Source organism: Myotis lucifugus, unplaced genomic scaffold (genome assembly GCF_000147115.1).
Source record: "Myotis lucifugus unplaced genomic scaffold, Myoluc2.0 scaffold_60, whole genome shotgun sequence".
Classification (NCBI taxonomy): domain Eukaryota; kingdom Metazoa; phylum Chordata; class Mammalia; order Chiroptera; family Vespertilionidae; genus Myotis; species Myotis lucifugus.
The window spans coordinates 6,458,912-6,461,321 of record NW_005871108.1 but is presented as its reverse complement, the minus strand read 5'-3'; positions in this window follow the sequence as shown (position 1 = coordinate 6,461,321).

The following is a 2,410-nucleotide window of genomic DNA, read 5'->3' as shown; positions in this document are numbered from 1 at the left end:
CAGACTGAAGGGTCCCGGGTTCGATTCCGGTCAAGGGCATGTACGTTGGTTGCGGGCACATCCCCAGTAGGAGATGTGAAGGAGGCAGCTGGTCGATGTTTCTCTCTCATCGATGTTTCTAACTCTCTATCCCTCTCCCTTCCTCTCTGTAAAAAATCAATAAAATATATTTTAAAAAAATAATAGATCCATTACAAATTATTTCACAGGGGATTTCAATATCCATTCCTAAATGAAAACTGCTATCAAGTTTGCCATCTCCAAGTTTTACTAACCATTCACTATAAGCAGAATCCTCTGATCTCATATTTGTTGTAAGAGATAACTTTCTGAAACATCCCCAAATATTATAGTACTTTAAACTCGTTTGTACTATGGCTGATTGCATAGCATGCAGTACAATACTGAGTCATTGTCAAAAATCCTTTCCAAAAAGGAGAACTTTCCCACCAAGTTCATAATTTCTCTTAGTAATCTGTCTATGGCGTTTATAGCATGACTAGATGCCATGGTGCATCATTGATAATGAGAAGTTGGGCCTTTTTAATAGTTTTAGCAACTTCACTGTTTATATCAAGTCTAGAAATTGAAGTTTCATTTAATGGAATTGGTAATTTATATTGGGAATGAAAGGTCCTTCGACCGAGAAGTAAGTTTGTAGCAATTCCTGTAGACGCTGTGGGTAAAACAGTACCACCACGACCTCTAATAGAATATATTAAAACTTTATAAAGATATGCCTCCACACTCCGAGGGTGGGTTCCTGCCTCAAACCTTGCCCTCGCGGGAAACAGCTTGGGGAGGGCGCAGCCATTTCCAAGGCGACCCCTGCAGGATTGACTTCCCTCCGGTTGGTCGAGCTTCGGATATGACGCGTTACACCCAGGGTTTTTATATAAATAGATCCCCACCCAAGGACATGTTTAATGATTTTAGGTAGAGGAGAAGGGAGAGAAACATTGATCAGTTGCCTCCCATACAAGCTCTGACCAAAGACGGAACACACAACCTAGGTATATACCTTGACTAGGAATCAAACCCAGGATCTTTCAGTATACAGGATAATGCTCCAACCAACTGAACCACCCAGCTAGGTCTCCTCCTCTCCTCTTAAAAAATTATTTTTCCCAGAGCAACAACTTCTAACATATAAATTTATTATTGCTAATTATATTATTACTTAGAGACCTGATACATGAAATTCGTGCAAGAGTAGGCCTTCACAGCCCTGGCTGCCTCGGCTCTTGCGGCCCTGTCTGCCTCATGGCCCTGGCTGCCTTGCGGCCACAGGAGAGAGATAGAGAGAGAAACATCAATGTGAGAGAGACTCATCGTTTGGTTGCCTCCTGCATGTACCATGACTGGGGCTGGAGATGAAACCTGAAACCCAGGTAGGTGCCTTTGACCTGGAATTAAACCTGAGACCCTCCATTTTCCATGCCTACGATCTAACCATTGAGCCATGCCAGTTAGGGCTGATGATGCTCATATCAGGATGATGCTCTAACCAACTGATACCCAACCAGAGACTTGAGCATTATTTTTATCAGACAAGAAAATAAATACTTTTAAAACATATACATATTTTATTGATTTCAGAAAGGAAAGGAGAGGGAGAGAGAGACATAAATATCAATGATAAGAACCATAGATAAGCTGACTCCTGCAAGCCCCAGCCGAAGATTGAGCCTGCAATCCCAGTATGGGCCCTGATCAGGGATTGAACCATGACTTCCTGGCTCATAGGTCAATGCTCAACCACTGAGCCACACCAGCTGGACTTTCTTTTGTTTTAATATGTGTTTTTTAAATTGATTTCAGAGAGAGGAAGGGAGTGGGAGAGTGGGATAGAAATATCAATTATGAGAGAGAATCATAGATCAGCTGCCTCCTGCATGCCCCCTACTGGGGATTGAGCCCACAACACCAACATGGTCCCTGACAGGGATTAGAATCATGACCTCCTGGTTCATGGGTCTACGCTCAACCACTGAGCCACACGGGCGGTACAAACACCGTCTTTTAAAATGAATTTTCGCTTGGCTTTGGGATTTGGGCAGATAGGTAAAAAAGAAAGTCTTGAGGAAGTTAGGTTTAGTAAAGGTTGAAGAGGAAGTGATAAGGGACCAGGACTGGCACTGAGATCCAGCAGCACTGGTTGAAGATGAAGTTGGGGAGAGATGGTAAAACCACATGTTAATGCTGCCAGAAACAAAATTTCTTAGCTCATCTGGATGGGTGGAAAGTAGTTGGGGAAGGGCAGGGAATAACTGCTCGGAATATTCAAGGTCATCAAGCAATGGGTCTTAAATTAATTGAATGTATAGTCTTTTCTAGTCCTAATATGGTGAGATCAGAGGAGAGCTTAAGCACTTATTTTTCTCAATATGAACCAAGCACAGAGACTGTT